The 18,416-nt window shown below is 38.9% G+C and overlaps 1 pseudogene; it reads right to left on the reverse strand.

Annotated features, from left to right (window-relative positions):
• Nucleotides 1–13,348: 13,348 nt before the first annotated feature.
• LOC100454936 (superoxide dismutase [Cu-Zn]-like) lies at nt 13,349–17,961 on the reverse strand (annotated as a pseudogene).
• Nucleotides 17,962–18,416: the final 455 nt, after the last annotated feature.

Raw genomic sequence — 18,416 nt, forward strand, 5'->3', positions numbered from 1 at the left:
AAGGGCTGGTTTTAAAATGTAATATGGTCAAGCCTCTGAAAGCTGTCGGGTTTTTCTTTGAAAGATGATTGTGGCCTGAATGATAATGAGTGTCACTGACAACCAAATAAGTTACAGAACTCTTGGAAGCAAGACTTATGATGAGAAAAATCACAATTAGTTCTACGGTGCAGAGATGCAATTCTGTAAGCCGTTCAGTTGCTAATTCATGGTGAGTTCCCTGAGGCCTGGGGATGCACAGCAACCTGTGTCCAGCACTGGAGGCAGCCCTTGAAGTGTGGGGTAGAACCCTGTTCAGGTGCTCAGGTTCCCATAAAAAGACAACACATACACTCACAAGTCAACCAAATTACATTGTCCAAGGTCAATAAAAATTCTATAATGAGGAATTACAATGCAGAATGAGATTCAGGCCAGATGAGAGGCATAAGCAGTAACTTCTTTGCGTTATGGGAACAAGAAGGCACTGAGGAATGCAGGTTTTACAGAAGAGGTGAGATCTTGAGCTGAAACTCAGTGGACGTTCAGCAGCAGGAGATGCATGAAAGAGCTGAGTTGCCAGGACCATGAGAAGGGGTTGCTGCTATATAAGGGGAGCAGACAAAATGTTCTGCACTTGGGAAACCTGCTGGGGCATCTCTTAGAATTATCATGCTATGGTTTGATAAAATGTGGTAACTAGGGGCCTAGACTCCTCAGGGATGGTGGTTTTAGTAGCCCCTCCAGGAAGGTCACCTACACCGACAGAGGCACTAGCCAAAGCTTCATGAGGAATCTAAAACAGTGTCAGAGAAGAGGGATGATGACCATCACTTATGGCCTCAGGTCTAAATGCTACAACAGATTACTTTATTCCACTAACTTTTCTGTTTATAAATTTTCTCCTAGAAATTGTGACTAACCAGAAACTGTAAGAGTCTGTGACAGATGAGACAAAATTAATGTGCCCCACCCAGAGTATTTCAGCGCAATGTTTCCAATGCCTGATTGTCTATTGGGAATAGAAAAACCCAGCTCCTTTAAGTCGTGACCACCTCTAGGGCATATTTTATACTTCAGAGCCTTCTGCAGAACAGGCTGCAGTTGGAACTTCCTGAGAAATCACACATCTGCTTGGCTTCTTCCCTTCCCTCTCTTGCTTCCTGCCTGCCTTCTTATAAGAGAACATCCTTAATACATCATTTATACTGGGATCCCTGCATCAGAATCTGCTTCTGGACCTACAAGAAACATGCATTGGATGTGGATTGAGCGAAAGTTTAAAGGACAGAATCTGCATGTTTAATGCGCTTGAGGTAACTATTCTCATTTAAGTAGGAAAGGAGTGAATGAACATTCTGAGAACAAGTTTGGAAACCCAGTTATTAGATGGTGTTTTTCAGAAATTTAATGAAGCTAAATAAATTCATAATTCTTTTTTGCCTGCCTATCAGCTGAGACAGCTTATTACACATGCAACAGCTTAGATTCAGCTGAAATATAATAGAGTCCATGTTCTTTGTACTACAAGAATCAATGACTTTCTACCTAGGGGCTCCCTCTGCCATGATAATATGTTTGACCTGATGTTAGGTGGGCTGAAACACAGGGAATTAATATCCTCAGGGCAGCTGTCAACTAATAGCTAATGGAAATTGTTATATTAAATATTTCATATTTCTTACTGCTCAGGTGAATCATCTCTGAGGCTGTCCTGCTCCATCTCCTGGAGACTGAAACCTTGTTTCCTATAACGACATTCCCCTTTAGCTTCTTTTTCTTGCCTCTCTCATCCTCCAGCCCCCTACTGATGTTTCTTGGGATCCCATTCCAAATCTATCTGCAATAATCCTATGTCAGGGTCTTCTTCTGGGGGAACCCAAATTAAACCATGAAGTTTCCACCTCAGACCTTTCCTAGTCCCCTGAGTGCCCTCTACTGAGATGCAGTGTCTATAAGAGGCAATTTACCTACAACACTACTCTGCAGTTTTGGAGTATCCTTCTTCTGAAGTTATTCTACACTTTGTAACTCATATTTATGAATATGGTTAGTAAGGATACATACTTTTTTTTAAAATTGTGACAATGATCTTAACAATATTGAGTGATATTGCAGACAATTTGGGATTAAAAAAACCAAGACTCATTTTAAGGAAATCATAACCATCCCAGAAGTGGTGTACAGCTGTTCTGCAAGTCACCAATTCAGGCAGTATCTATCAAGCCTTGGGCATGCCTGTGTGGGAGCCAATATAGTTGTGAGTGTGGATGTGACTTTGAGGAATACATCCCGTAGTCATGAAAGCCAAGAGGATGTTCACATTGGTTAATTAAAAAGGAATGAAACTGATTTCAGTATGGGGCTTGCTCAGAAGGTGTCCCAAGAATTAGCTTTTAAGGAGGAATTCTCTCCTGGGTTTGAGTTAAAAAAGTCAATCCTAAAATAAGTGAATATCCAGACCCCCAGAGTGGCTGGTTACCATGTTCTAACATCCATTAGGTTTCATGAGATGTAACACAATTGATTAACATAAATCATTCCATTTCATATTCTACCTCTTAGAGTCTTCAGTTTTTGCTAATTGCTTCATGTGAGTTTGTCTTGTTTCCACAGGATTTGAGATGTGTTCTGTAAATCCAGTGTATTGAACAATTTTAAACACATATGGTGAATTCACCCACTTTTTAATTTCACAAGAGTTTATTAAGTACTTATAGTGCTCCAGGCACTGCCTTCTGAGAACAGATGCCCACTCACTACTGCAACCCTATGTCTCCCCTTGCCATGAGAAAGCATCAGAGAACACATGGTCTTGACCTGCAGGGAGCTCCTGGTCTAGCTGCAGAGACAGAAAAAGAAGGAGGAACTTGCTAAACAAGTTGTGACTGGAAAGGGTAGGGAATAGAGGAATTTCAGCCAGACTCAGCTTCAAGGTGGTAGGGAAGGCTGGGGGCTGAAGCTGGGGCCTGGGATAAATCCAGAAGAGGTATCCTCTAAATTCTCATATACATACATTGGGACTTAGCCAGTTGGAGGGAGGGCATTGGAGGTGGAAGAAAAGGCACAAGCAAAGTCCTAGACATGGAGAATTGCAGGGGGTGTAGGAAAGCAGCTGGAGGTCCTGCACAGCTGGAATGTAGAGTTGGCTAAGGGCTGGCAAAAAAAGGGGGTGACCTGGAACATGAAGGGTTTGAATGTTGTGCTATGTAGCATAGGCTTTCCTTGAAGGGCAATAGGGAGAGACAGAAAAATTTTGAACAGGTTGGTAACAAAAATCAGATTTTCACTTTTGTTCATTCTAGCTTCTCTGTGGAAACTAAATTGTGAGAAAAAAGAGTGGAAGGAAGGCAGCCATTTTGGAAGGTAGTACAGTAGCCTTGGAGGGATGAGGTGACACACTGATTGAGTCAGCATGAGTGCAAATAGAGAGGTGTAGAAATGGGTATTCACAGGGCAAGAAAGGCTACGTGTAAGAAGGTGGGGTGGGGTTGGGACAGGCAGGCACGGGAAGGAAGTGCATCATATGCAAGTAAGTGAGCTAGGCTGCAAGGAGGTATGCCTCAACCTCTTAGCCTTACTTGGGGTGGGGGGTGGGGGCGGGAACAACCACAGCCCCCTTCCTGTTTCTGGTTTTTCTGTTTGATGTTATCTCTGTGTGAAACTCTTCTAGAAGATCTTTGGTCAAGTGTGACAAGACCTACCACAAACTGTCCCCTTTCATCTGCTGACAAAACCTGCTGACAAAGCAAAAAAATCTACATCCTGTTGTCTCATAGCTGATTAGCTGAGATAATATCTCTGCTCTCCGAAGCTTACTAAGAAAAACCACAACCACTACTGAGAAAAACATCCCCAAATGTTTTGGAAAGTTAACAAACTGTGACATCTGCAGTTTGCAACTGACCACAGTGTTAAACCACATCATTTGCATTTGTTTACCCCTCCCTATAAAAGTCAAACTGCCTAAGAGGCTGAGTCATTCCCATCATCTTCAGATAACGGTGGTTTCCCTATTGCAATAGCCTAAATAAAAGCAATCTTTTAACTTGTCTGTTTCTTTGACAGGATTGCTGCCATGACTCAAAATGGGACCATGCCTTCAGATCTCCATCTGCTCCACCCAGGTAATAAGGACACTTGGAGCCTTTGTGCTCCATTTGTGACTGGCAATACAGGGACCTAAAGGTGAGCCCTATTCCTAATTCAATGCTCCAGACTCTTGTCTGTTGGTAGCATGGTAGGAATTTAATTTTCATTGAGTATGCAGTTGATCTCTAGTGCTGGATTTGTGTGTGTGTGTGTGGGTGTGGTCACTTGGTAATCTCTGTAAATGAATTAAATGGTTTGCAGATATTGTGTCTCTGTTAGGTCAGAAAGATGCCAGAAAATTGGGTTTGTTATTTTTGTTTGTCTATTTTTTTCTCTATTTTGAACTCAATCAAGAATTTCTACCCAGTGGAATGAAAAGAGCCCTTTTTATAGAAACAAGTGAGTTATGTATTTCTGTGTTATGCCTTGTCTATGGCTGAGATTTTAGAATTAAAATGATTAGTTCTCTAGATCTGTATGTATATTTATGTGTCTGTGGGTATGTAATGTTTTCCTGCCTCCAGATGGTGTTACTAAATTAGATTATCAAAATTTTTAAAGGTACTATTTTCTGATTGACTTAGAACTAACTAAGGTCTTATATAAATGAAATATTCAAAAATTTCTGGAAATTAAGATAATTGCATTTCTATTTTTAATATGCTTATAGATACTAGCTTGAATATTCTAACAATTTAAGTTACATAATTTAGGTAAATTTTGGCAAATGAGACTAGCTTTATTTTGTTGGTTTAATTAAAACAGTTATGTCTTCTGAGTTCTCAGTATTAGGTAATACACAAGCATACATTTTAATCTACTTCGGCACATTCTTCCTCAGCTTATACAGGTTTCTTGGTTTAATAATCTATCATTTTACTTACTATATGTTTATAATTATAAAAATATAAATTTGCAGTTAGTTAAATTGAATCACTCTTTTGACAAATGTTAATTCAAAAGTAACTAATTACGTTTTATAGTGTGTCATCTTGGCTCAAGACCAAGATCTTTTGATAACATAAAACTTTTGGCTGATGCTAAACTTGGTTAATTAATGGGCATTCATTAGATACCTGGATTATCTAACTATAATAAAATACTGAAGCATTCATTACTAAGTATAATTTTCTGCTTATAGACTTTTTGCTTATTATTTTTTATATAATACAGAGAGCCTATATATTTGGGTGTGTTCATGAGCATGTTTATTTTTTTGCTACAGCGAGTTGTATTATAGGGATGTTTATTACTGCAAAAATTATGAGATGTATATTCCTAAGATCTGTTAGTCTGCTACGAAATAGTGTGTATGAAAATAGTTCACAATTATCCACTGCAAAAGACTCTTCCCTTGACCAAACTTGAGTTAGGCTCCTTGGAGCATTCTTCCTAAGTAGACTTTGACCTTGGCCTGCCCAGCCCAGTTTTAGTAAAGATTCCTGCTTAGCGAATTTATCAAGAATTTACTAATTCTTGGTATTAGACTACTGGATATTTGATCAAGTTTCTCACTCTCTACTCTGGATATCTTAGTTTTAGAAAGTAGTTTTATTATTAATAGTTTTATTATTAAAAATAATTTTATTAAGCCAGTTTAGCAAGAATCCCTCTACCTTTGATATCTAGTTAAGTTCTTAGTAAATTTCCATCTGCTTACCTCCTTGCTCTACTCCTTGGCTATAAATCCACAACTGTCTTTGCTGTATTAGAAGTTGAGCTCAGTTCCATACAGAAACCTCTCTCCCCTACTGCAGCAGTTTGAATAAGATCTATCTGGCTGTTTTAATACCTAACCAGTAACTTTTCTTTTATACTACCTCCAAGCTTTCTCTATGCCATAGGAGTTACTGTAGTTAAAAATAATCAAGGCCGGGCACGGTGGCTAACACCTGTAATCCCAGCACTTTGGGAGGCCGAGGCAGGCGGATCATGAGGTCAGGAGTTTGAGACCAGCCTGACCAAAATGGTGAAACCCCGTCTCTACTAAAAATAAAAAAATTAACTGGGCGTGGTGGCACACGCCTGTAATCCCAGCTACTCAGGAGACTAAGGCAGGAGAACTGCTTGAACCCGGGAGACTGAGGTTGCAGTGAGCCAAAATTACACCACTGCACTCAGCCTGGGTGATAGAGCGAGACTCTGACTCAAAAAAAAAAAAGTTATAATCAATATATGTCAATGAGATGAATGAGACTCTAGTAGAAGTGACTGTGGCAGAAAGGAACATTTTGAGTGCAAGGTATGCAGGATATTTTTTTGTTAAGGAAAACAAGAGTAATTTTTTTCTGAAGTAAAATGAGTAGTTATTCCAGGATGAGAAAGGGGAAAGTGTAGGGCAAAACCCTACAAAACCCTAACTAGATAGAGAAAGCTGTAGAAGGTTCATGGATAAGAAATTTTATTTCTTATAGTCACAGCTGGCTGAAGTTTAATGGGTTTGTTTACAAAATGTTTAATATAAGCGTTAGTAGCAAATATGCAGATGCAAAACTAGAATTTGTTTTATTCTCTATTAAAATAATTTTTTCGGATTAGTGTATTCTCTTAATAAGAGCCTGTAAAATATTTTTCTTTACCTTCTGAGTAATCTGCTTAGAAGATAAACATTCAGAATCTCATCAGAATAATTTTCTGTGCTTTGTGCTGACTTTTTTGAGTCCTTGATTATTTAAGAGAACAGTCTTCATATAAAAGAGATAAAGTTCTTTGCAATTATGTTACCTCCTATATCTACTCTAAAATTATTTTACATCATTTGATTAAATAGATAACCACGTACTATTTCTCAGTAATCCATTTTCCTACTTAATTAAGTATTTGAATTTCCTGACAATGTTTTATATTTTACCTTCTGAAAATCAAATCCTAAATGGTATCTTTTGCACTGTCAAGGAAAAAAAAATGTACAAATCTGAAGTTAAGTGAGGAAATCATTACTAATGGAGAATCTTAGAAAGATGCTCAAGATCTAAGCCAGGAAAGTCTCAGGCATGGGGTGAGCAAACACAGCTTTTATATGCAGAGACCTTGGGAGTCAGGCATGGGGTGAGCAAACACAGCTTTTATATGCAGAGACCTTGGGAGAAATGCTTATGGAAAATGGAAGGGGGTTTGATGCTAAGAGCTTGTACGTGTGTGTGGCGGGGGTGGGGGCAGGGTGGGGGACTGTGGGATGGTGAGGGATGATGCTGAAACTTACTGGGCTACGTCAAATATTGGCAGCAGATAAGTTAAGGCAGGAAGATTGGTCTATGGTCAGGCACATGGGGTGGGATTCTGGGTCTAAGACAGAGCAAACAAATTAGAATGCTGGAAGAGGTTCATATAGATTTGAGAACCTAGTAGTTTAGGCAAACCAACCTAAAGTTGTGTCAAGGACAGTTTAACCAACCTATCAGTCCTCCACTCTTGTTCAAGAAAGGCTCAGAAAAGGTGTCCTTGAACAGAGAGACAAGGAGAATCTCAAGTAAGAGATGGCTGAGTAAAGTAGTCCCAGGTCAGGATTGCTCAGTGTTGTTCCTGGAGGACTAGTTAAACCATGGGTTTGACATGCTGGAAAAGGTCAGTTGTTTTACTGTCCTTCAGATCAGGCATCTTAGAAGTGGGATGCCTAAAAGGAAAAAAGAGAAATGTTAATATAGAAGGAGATATTAAACTGAGAAAGACAGAAGTTGAACCCAAGGGTATCCATTTCAGGGGATTTCAAGGGGTTAGTGGATGAGCCCTTTTGATCATGTAGCATTGCTCTTTGAGCGTTTTGATGCTCTTGGTAATGTTGCCCAAAGCCTGGATTACCTCTTCTATCAGAACATGCGTGACCTGAGCATTTCCCCATCCTTTTTTTGTGGTCCAGTCAGGGCTTGTCCAGAGAAGAAGAGAACCATGCATAGTCTGCTAGCAATGATGGGTCTTTATATGTTTATAACAAGTCATCAGACTTGAGCTTGCAGTAATTCTTCAGAGCCTGGGGGCCAGCCACAAGGCAACCTAAGGTCTCAGTTGTGATCTGGATAGTAAGGTTTTCTCAGTGACTATGAGTAACAAAAAAGGAGAAAAATTGGAACGTTAATTTAGGGGTATATGGCTAGATATTGAGGGAAACTGGAAGATTTGAAAATTTAGTAAAAGTGGACAATTTGTGCAAGATAACAGATTCAAGTACAATTTATTAGTAGTTACAAAAACTGGTTTTCCCATAGTGTGAGAGAAAGTCAATTAAATCTCTACCAGAGAAGAGAGAGTTTGCATAACTATCAGTTACCTGCAGTTTACAAAGAGGCACTAAATAGCTCAAACACAAATTAACAGGATCAGAATCTGATAATCCAGAAAGATGTGCTATGATTTCCCATGGAAACACAATTGTTTTTTCTACAGTTACTCCTCCTCTTTTGATCAAAGACAATCTCAAAGAAAGATTATTCTTGATCTCAAATTAAGGTTGGTCTCATGAGATTCGGCCTGGTTATTTGCATAGGTGCTGCAAGAGTGGCAATTTACATATAGATCATATTATATTTGCTTTGCAGGAAGTTTTCATAAAGAATGTCAAATTGGACTTTTCAAAGCCTCTTGAGGATAAGAAGCCAAGCCAACAACTCACATCAGATTTCACACGCAACACCTATCGATTTGGCAGGCAGTCCTTTCTTCTTGAGATCCCACAAATCTCCTAAGATTCCAGAGCCTGCTGGGAAGTGACATTCCTTGCTCACCTGCAAAGCTGCAAACCCTGCAAAGCCAGGTTTCAAGCCAGTTTTCACAAGAGGAGCTTTGTAAGCCTTGGCCCTATAAGGTCAACCTTGGTTCCTTAGAAGTGTCTGGTCATATCTGATTAAATAAGCGTCACTCTCAAATATGACATCCAGGCAAAGCCTTGGTTGTATTACCAATGTTTTTGTGCCGTGTTAACAAAGAGGACAGACTCTTACGGAATCTATGCAAATAACCATATTGCCATGAAAATAAGAAGACTCAAGGAGATTTTCCAAATTTTGAATGGGTGAGTCAGGGAAGAAAAGAAAGAAGTTTCATTTCTGTTTACAAGAAATTAGCATAGTCTATGAAATTGTTATGAGTGATGAATAGCTTAAAAAAAAAGAGGAGGGGTTTTCTTATGTCCAGAAAATAGGATATTAGGCGGGGCGTGGTGGCTGACGTCTGTTATTCCAGCACTTTGGGAAGCCAAGGAGGGTGGATCATGAGGTCAAGAGATTGAGACCATCCTGGCCAACATGGTGAAAACCCGTCACTACTAAAAATATAAAAATAGCCAGGTGTGGTGGCACTCTTCTGTAATCCCAGCTACTCGGGAGAATTGCTTGAACCTGGGAGGCAGAGGTTGCAGTGAGCTGAGATCACGCCATTGCACTCCAGCCTGGGCAATAAGAGCAAAACTCTGCCTCAAAAAAAAAAAAAAAGAAAAAGAAAAAAGAAAAAAGGAAAATAGTACAGTAAAGGAATGGCCCTATAGCCCTATTCCAAAAAAGTCCCATAATTATCCATCATCAGTTCATTCACTCCTGTGTAATTAGTTCTTGTCCCACTTGATCCCGGATTAGTAGGCTTATGAACCCATCTCTTTTTCAACTAGAGTTCTGGAATTCCTAACTCAGTTCATTGTTTTGGTCCCAAAGTTACTTAAACAATGTAATTAGAAACTTTTACACAGGAGCACCTAGCATAATCCTTTTCCATGTACCTCTGAGTCATTCCTTTTTTTTGAAACAAAGTCCTGCATAGATAACAAAAGACTTAAAATTGCTGTGGTTAACATATTTTTGATAATTTTTGAAAGTAAAAGATCCGATGAAAGTTTGCTATAAAAATAATACATTGACAGAAAAATTTAACTGTCGTTATGGCACTTAAAGTTACTACAAAAAGTTTCAGAGAAAATATGTGTAAACATAATAATTAATTTTATTTTCAAAAAAGGGTGGATATTACATCAAATTTATGAAAGTGGATGGGCATAGTTTTTATAGAGAAAACATTTTCAGATATAACATGATTGACTGGGCGCAGTGGCTCATGCCTGTAATCCCAGCACTTTGGGAGGCCGAGGCAGGCAGATCACAAGCATAAGGTCAGGAGTTGGAGACCAGCCTGGCCAACGTGGTAAAACCCCGTCTCTACTAAAAATACAAAAATTAGCCAGGTGTGATGGCAGTCACCTGTAGTCCCAGCTACTTGGGAAGCCGAGGCAAGAGAATCTCTTGAACCTGGGAGGCGGAGGTTATAGTGAGCCGAGATCGTTCCACTGCATTCCAGCCTGGGTGACAGAGTGAGACTCCGTCTCAAAGAAAAAAAAAAAAGAAATAACATGATAATCATGAGACATGATGTGTCATGAACATATCAAACATATAGTTAGAATATACCAAGAATGTATTTAGATTATCAAGCAAAGAGATTCAGTATATTTGTATAGGTTTAGGAAAAAAATACTCATGTAGAACAAAAATGTATTCTTACCATGTGGACAACTCAGAAGACATAGCTATATTTATTAAATCAATTATATTAAACTACTCTCAATGGCCAAAGGTTTATCTAAATTAGATGAACTTGAATTTTTTTAACATTTTGTTAAGCTTTTATAAAAATACTTTTTTCACATTGATGATATTAGAGATTTGGTTTTCCTAATTTCAAGGAAGTTCAAGAATACTTAACTTATGTAGGCTCTCATTCATCTCTAAGACAATCCAAAAGCAGCTTATTTAAGATGTTTTATAATTTAATGTGGTAATACCATCTGGAGGTAGGAAAATATTACACAAACAAAATGCATGTGCACATGCACAAACACACATACATAAACATATAGGCAGACATAGCCAACTTACAGCTTTAATTTTTAAATTTTAGTCATGACTTAGGCATAATCACAGAAATGCAAAACTCACTGATTCATATAAAAAAACAGAGTATTGACTAGGCAAGGTGGCTCATGTCTGTAATCTCAGCACTTTGGGAGGCCAAGGCGGTCAGATCATGAAGTCAGAAGATCAAGACCATCCTGGCCAACATGGTGAAACACAGTGTCTACTAAAAATATAAAATTAGCTGAGCATGGTGTCATGCGCTTGTAATTCCAGCTACTTTGGAGGCTGCGGCAGGAGAATCGCTTGAACCTGGGAGGTAGAGATTGCAGTGAGCTGAGATTGCACCATGGTACACCAGCCTGGCGACAGAGCGAGACTCCATCTCAAAAAACAAAAAACAAACAAACAAACAAAGTATCATCGTTGCCTCACCTTTATATTTTTACAAGGATAATATTTTTGGTAGATGGGGCAAGTTGACGTAACCTGTTCAGTATGTGAACTGAAGCATCTTCACCAATATTTGTGTAGGAGACCCATAAGCTACCCTTGGCTCTGGTGTATAACTCTAAGGAAGCTGTGGACTCAATTTCAAGGGAGGCATGGAGGAGAGACCAAGCGGTCATTTGGTGTCTCCAGAGCCCACCTGAGTGGATAAAACATTCAGCCTGTTTCCAGTGAGACTTTTTAGCCTCAGGCTGTTGCTCTTAATGCCCCTAAGCTTCTCTAGAGCCTCCAATGAAGGGACAGGACTTAAAGCTCAAGGGATTATAAGGAATTGAGGGGCCAGAGTGGGAGACGAAAGGTCTGGCAGGAGTGGATGGAAAGGTGGAGGAGATAGAGGGTTGAAAGAGGATGATCCAAGGATTAAAGGGAGCTGAAGGGAACATGGAAGATGGTAGAAAAGAGAGATTGGGGGATAGGTGATGAGAAGACACAGGTCACAGATTGGAGAAGGAAGACTGTCTTTGAAAGAAGCAATGGTCGCTGAAAAGTTTTTGAGAGAGAGCATTTTTTTTTCTGCCTCTTTGTACCAAATGCCCACTACCACTAACAAAGCATCTATTGCTTGGATGAGATCTTGGTGGCACAGGATTCAATTGCCCTCTGCAGAATGAGGCAATTTGGAAAAATTCTACATTCGCCAAAGAGGCCATTGAAATTTAAGTTGTAAAATATTGCCATTTTTTTTTTTGAAGAAAGTGGGTGGAATTATTACCATAGTAACACAGAGCATACCCCACAGTTGAGGGGTCTGGAGAACAACAGCCAAATTGACGGTTTCTCATGATAACGGAAGGGACACCTGCCAGTGCTAGAGGCCTTGGGATTTCAACTCAGGTATGATTCTCAGGAGAGAATGAGGGGCTTTCACCACACTCAAAAAAGGCAGAAGGGAAAGAAAGAAAAACAGAAGAAAATGACAAAAATGAGAGAAATATAAGTCAACTTCTCCCTGTGCTACAACAGATAGATGTCTGGAACACTGGATTAGAAATCATGACTTACCACTGTGGATTCTGATTTCCCCAGCCAAGGAGAGGCACAAAGAGTCCAATAAGGCAGCACCGGGTGAAGAAAGCAGGACCCAGGGGCAATGGGCATTTTGTCCAAGTCATGGCATCATTATTGTCAAAGAAAAGAAGTTTAATCTAGACATTAGTCTAGAAAAACTTTCTTAAGAAGGGGAGTATTGCAATAGGAGTGGGGCAACAGCATAACAGAAAGATGCTCAAATCCTAAGTCAGAGAAGGGATGAGTGAGCAAAGCTTTTAAGATACCTGTGGAAAGTTGAGGGGAAATCAACAAAACCCTGCGAAAATCTGGGGGTGGGAGGGAATTCTTAAAACTTAACAAACATCCTCAAACATTATATGAATAGGAGAATTGAGACAGGAAATGTTGGTTTGTGGTCAGGCACATGGGGCTGGGTCTGCACCCAAAATGGAGCAAACAAGTTAAAGTGAGAAATTCACATAAAGCACAGGGCCTATTAGTCTTCTGCCAAACAGCCAAAAGTTGTTTCAGCTAACAGTCAAGCACAGTCTTCTCAGCCGCCTCAGTGCCCAAAATTGCCTTTGAGATTTCCCAGAGGACCTCTGGAAAGTTGCAAAGATGTGTTCTTTCACCGTGGGAAAAGACAAGAATTGGAAATAGGATTATTTGATATGTTATCATTGATAAGATGTCTAGGAAGCATTGTCCAATCAGAAGAGATGCTCAGGTTTGCATAGGTTAAATTTGTATGGGTAAAATGTCATTAACATAAACATGTTTAAAACTGTATTCTACATAAGAAGTTTCTGGAGAATTGTGATTGTGTGTGTGTTTTTTTTTCTTTACACTTTTAAGATTACAGTGTTAAATGTTTATCAAGTTACATTTCTGCAGCTAGCAGGATAACAGATGTGTTACTGGCACTCAGACCTCATCCTAGGGAATGTTTACTGGGAATTCCCAAATACACCACAAGCCAAATAACTTCCAGCATTTCTCATCTTTGTACTTTCTTCATTTCTATCTTTGCCCAAGTCATCTGGTTTTTCATGGACAACCATTGCGTGGCCAATGATGGAGTGGCCTCCTGAGAGTGAGATCATAGAATCTTCAATAGACACATCGTTGCACCATCTTTGCCAGCAGTCACATTGCCCAGGTGTTCAACATGCCTCTCTTGATCCTTTGGTCCACCGTATTTTGGGGATAGTGGATTAAAGTGAGGACCTGCACTGGTACAGCCTTGTATATTATTTGCAAACTGATGAACATGGAATCTGCTGGCCTTCAGGCAATCCTGTAATGTGTCACAACACCACAACTGGTCCATTTTCCGTCTGCTTGAAATGGATAATTCTCTGTACCAGGCCTTCGCCCTTCAGCATGCACTGATGGGGCCACGCTTCTGTCTGGGTTCTGAGGATTGCCACGGAAACAGGAGATGCTATAAGAGATGACAATGCAAACCCCAGAATTGTTAATGTTTTCACTGTCCATGATGTATTTCTATTTATCAGAGTCCTGGGGTCGCTTTGCTTGATGTTAGATAAAAGCAGTATAGTGTTATCAGTCATAATTAATTATATTTTCAAACTTTAACTTGGTCGCAACTTTACTTCTTTTATTTGGAACCAGTATATGCTAGGCCGGTAGTTTTACGTTGAGGATTCACTTCACTTATCTATGCATTTTTATTAATACTCTAATGTTTAGAATCTACTTCAGATGTAGTGACTCTATTTACTTGATAACTTTGATATATTTTTAGTAAATTCTAATGAAGTGCTAGGTATTTGTGGCTAGGTATATGTTATATATGAAAATGTTTTCTTTGTAAGGTTATATATGAGCATTTTTATAAATTGGATGTAATATGGCCTCTTTGAAAATATTGCCAGTACATTGTGTTTATAGATATTTTCTCTAAAATGTTTTTTGGATTGAATTTATTTTGTTTTGTACAACAGAAACAACCAGATGTGTTTGTCAATTGCATTATTCTTATAATGAACTCTATTCAGATTATTCACTTTTGAAAATTATCAATAATATGTACATGATAGACATTTTTAGACTTTTATCATCTACTGATAGTTTTGTTTGTTCTGTTTTATGCTGATGTTTCCATAAAATCCTTGCAATCAATGATAGGCTAAGGTGTTCTATCTTCAGCAAAAAAGAACAATATTAGAGTCTGGTGGAAAAGGATCATGCCATATACTCTGGGGAGCAGATTTCTGATGGCATTGTTTAAACGATTATGAAATCATACCATTGGACTGAGTCAGGAGTTGCAGATGTCTAGCTGAGAAGCGGATGCATTCATGAAACAACACGAGATCAGGTGGAAGAAGAGTTAATTTTATAGAACTGAATGAGCAGATGATTATGATTTTTATTTGAAATATTGTTAAGGTTTTATTGCTCTATTTTTTGGAAGTAAGAATTTCTTTTCTTTTTCTCTTAAGCTATCACTCAAACAATTTTATAGACTATGCTAATTTCTTGTAAACAGAAATGAAACTTCTTTCTTTTCTTCCCTGACTCACCCATTCAAAATTTGGAAAATCTTCTTGAGTCTTCTTATTTTCATGGCAATATGGTTATTTGCATAGATTCCGTAAGAGTCTGTCCTCTTTGTTAACAGGGCACAAAAACATTGGTAATACAACCAAGGCTTTGCCTGGATGTCATATTTGAGAGTGACGCTTATTTAATCAGATATGACCAGACACTTCTAAGGAACCAAGGTTGACCTTATAGGGCCAAGGCTTACAAAGCTCCTCTTGTGAAAACTGGCTTGAAACCTGGCTTTGCAGGGTTTGCAGCTTTGCAGGTGAGCAAGGAATGTCACTTCCCAGCAGGCTCTGGAATCTTAGGAGATTTGTGGGATCTCAAGAAGAAAGGACTGCCTGCCAAATCGATAGGTATTGCATGTGAAATCTGATGTGAGTTGTTGGCTTGGTTTCTCATCCTCAAGAGGCTTTGAAAAGTCCAATTTGACATTCTTTATGAAAACTTCCAGCAAAGCAAATATAATATGATCTATATGTAAATTGCCACTCTTGCAGCACCTATGCAAATAACCAGGCCGAATCTCATGAGACCAACCTTAATTTGAGATCAAGAATAATCTTTCTTTGAGATTGTCTTTGATCAAAAGAGGAGGAGTAACTGTAGAAAGAAAATCCTTCTGGATTATCAGATTCTGATCCTGTTAATTTGTGTTTGAGCTATGTACTGCCTCTTTGTAAACGCTGGTAACTGATCAATATGCAAACTTTGTAGCCAAGCTTTCTCTATCACTGTGGAAAATCAGTTTGGTACTTACCTTGCACAGATTGTTAACCTTGCACAGATTGTCAACCTTTACCAGATTTTCAATTATTCCAGTTTCCTTCAGCATCTGGCTACAAACTAACAGCCTTAAAACGACTCTATTTTTATTTCTTCCTCTAGACTGTTAGTCACTGAGAACTAAAATCTCACTGCCTAGATCCTTATTGGGACTTTAGATTGCCCTGTTGCTGGTCTTTACCCCCTAGGATTTGAAGAATCACTGCAAGTTCAAGTTTGAGGATTTGTTATAAGCCTAGAAGAACTTATTATCATTCCAGCTAAACATTCATGGTCCAACTATCTCTTTGGATAAGGCCACTCTTTGGATTACTGAGAACTTTTGGCAAAATGCTCAGGTCATGCACACCCTTATTGGAGAAGTAACCAACACTGTGGACAACATTACCAATATGATCAACATCTTACCTTCAAAAACTCAGTGAGTGGTGGGAGAGTGAATCTACAATTGCCAAGCCATACCTAAAAATACAACTTTGACCACAACTTCTGTAACAACCAGTCTATGAAGCCCAACCCCAACCTCTTCAACATCAGTAAGGACCTGGTCAATAATTGCCAGATTACATAATTCTTGCTTGTATTTCTAACTTAGAACCAATCATAGGAGGCCAAATATGCACTCCTAACAAATCACATAGGATGATCCACTTCTAGTTAGCCTGTTTCTAATTTCCCCAATAGCCTCCAATTAGGCATACCTAATCCCTTCCCTTTTCCCACTGTACAGCTTTCCCATCACTTTACCTGCATTTGAGTCTCTGCCAAACACAACTGATGATTGGTGACTCTTTTGTTTAGCAAACTCTGAATAAATAACATTTGTTTGTTCTCATTTGAGTGATTTTTATTTATTTCCACAGTTTTCTTGGAAATTCCATCAAGATAATATCTGCTCTGCCTATCACCTCAGACCCTAGCCTTCAACTGGGGCAGAACCCCTTGTGCCTTATTGTTTGCCACTTATCAAGCCCACAATGATGTTGCTGAGTCAGCACCAGGTCTGAACTCCACTCTCTTTGTGGTGAGTTCTTCGGCTATTTATTCCATGTTTGATACCCTGGTTTTGTTATTCCTTACCATTTGTTTGGCATTGCTGGCAAAACCAAGCCCTTCTTTTCATCCCTTTTTTGCCCTTATTTGTGTTACTCTTTTGTGTTATGCTCTCTAAAGTGTAGTTTGTCATAAGGAGAATCACAGGATAGAACACTGGCATGGGTGTTTTAAGACTGTTGTTAGTGCCAGCTTCAGAGATCAGTGAATTTTAGTTCCTAACTCAACTACCATCTTGTCATCAATTCTGCCTAACACCATTTGCTTCACTGTTGTGGATCTTTGCTTGGACTTTCTTGAGTGTGCCTGTAGACCAGGATATACCCTTTTGCCTTCCTCTGGCTAGAACAACAATATACCCAGACATCCATGCTTCAGAGGTTCACTGAAGCCCCCTCCTATTTTCCCTAGGTCTACAATCAAAATTTACATGATTCATAAATTTCTTTTGTGATTCTGTTCTGATACAATATGTAGATGATCTCTTACTTTGTTCGGTAAATAAAGAGGCCTATAAAAAGGATTCCACTTAATTGCTCTCAGCCCTAGCAGAAAAAGAACATAATATTTCAAAGATATATTATAAATTTTCCAGAACACAGCCCATTATTTGTGGCATGACCCATTTAAGGAGGAAAAAGCATTATTTTCTTTTAGACTATCAAAACTTTTTCTAGACCCTTTTCATAGTGGCAACAGAGAGCTCCTCTAGATATGACTAGACATTGCAGACAATGGGGACCAAATTTTTTCTGTGATTGCAATACTCTTTATAACTTGGCTAAGTCCCAGTCTCTGATCTGGGAGCTCAAACATGAGCAGGTCTTCCGTAATCTGAAGAAAGCTCTTCAACAGCCTCCTTCCTTAGTCATCCCTAGGTATTATACAAAAAGCCATTCCATTAATTTGTGCATGAGTGTTATGGACATGCCCTTAGGGTTGTAGCTCAGTTTCATGGGATTCGTGAAAAACCTATTGCTCACCATAGCCTCAATTTTGACTCAGTTGTGGTGGCTTATCCTTCTTGACTTAAGACAACAGGTAACAGAAACAAAACTTTTCAATGCTTGTACTGAACTAGTTCTAGGCTCTCTGCTTGACCTCATGGTTCCTCATGCAGCACAGACATTACTATTGACTGAGTATACATAACACTTTTTAGTCAACTTACTAGCATATAATACTCTATCTTTCTGTCACATTACTATTTATCCCTGCAACACACTGAGTCCTACCAGTGTCTTGCCCCACCCGAAATAAGTGCAACATCATGATTGTCTAATTTCAGTTAGGGAACTTTACTTGCCTCACTCAGATATATTAAAGATCCCATTGGGAAACCTCATCTAATATTTGTTGGTGAATCATATCTCAAAACTGAAACTAGAAGTTAGTAAACAGGATGTGCCATCAACAATTTAAGAAGATAGGTTTTAGAATGTAGTCCTCTACTAGAATTAAAATCATCCCATATTGCAAAACTTCTTGCACTTACTAGTGTTTTTCAACTAGCTAAATTCCAGAGAGAAAGTAAATAGATAGATGGATAGGTGGATAGATAGCAGATATGCTTTTGGAGTAGTACATGACTTTGGTATGCTTTCA

This window comes from Pongo abelii, chromosome 7, assembly GCF_028885655.2.
Source record: "Pongo abelii isolate AG06213 chromosome 7, NHGRI_mPonAbe1-v2.0_pri, whole genome shotgun sequence".
Classification (NCBI taxonomy): domain Eukaryota; kingdom Metazoa; phylum Chordata; class Mammalia; order Primates; family Hominidae; genus Pongo; species Pongo abelii.